Genomic DNA, 686 nt, shown 5'->3' with positions numbered 1-686 from the left:
CTGGGAAATTTTCCTCAATTATATCTTCAGATACTTTATTCAACCCTTGCTTATTGTCTTCTTCACCCTCAGGAATGCCGATAACTCTCACGTTAGGCTTCTTCACATAATCCCACATTTCTTGTAGACTATGATTATTTCTCATGTTTCTTTGTTTTAACTCTGTGACTGCCTTATTTAATTGGAAAGTGTTATCTTCGATCTCTGAGATTCTTTCTTCTGTTTGATCTACCCTGCTCTTGAGACTTTCCACTGTGTTTTGTAGCTCCTTGAATAAATTTTTCATTTCCAGGAGTTCAGTTTGATTTTTCTTCAGTATTTCAATTTCTTTGGTGAATTTTTCTTCCAAGTCCTGGATCTTTTTTGTGGTTTCTTTGTGTTGATTATCCATTTTTTCTTGCATAATGTTCAGCGTATTTATGATCCATGTTTGAAATTCTTCCTGTGACATGTTGCTATTTGGAATCTGCTTTGTGTTAATTGGTGGAGAACTAGTAATCCTCTTTGAGGGCATGGTTTCAGCTTGATTCTTTATACTCCTAGAGTTCCTTCTCTGAGCCCTTCCCATCTGAATGAATCCTTAAGATCCCTTCTTTCAGCTTTAGTCTGGATAGGGGCACACTGTGAGTGCCAGGTAAGCTGCCTCCTCTGTCACTAGGGGGAGCCCTTCACATATTGTTCAGGAT

This window comes from Eulemur rufifrons, unplaced genomic scaffold, assembly GCF_041146395.1.
Source record: "Eulemur rufifrons isolate Redbay unplaced genomic scaffold, OSU_ERuf_1 scaffold_97, whole genome shotgun sequence".
Taxonomy (NCBI): Eukaryota; Metazoa; Chordata; class Mammalia; order Primates; family Lemuridae; genus Eulemur; species Eulemur rufifrons.
The sequence above is the reverse complement of the archived record's forward strand: the minus strand, read 5'-3'. Positions refer to the sequence as shown.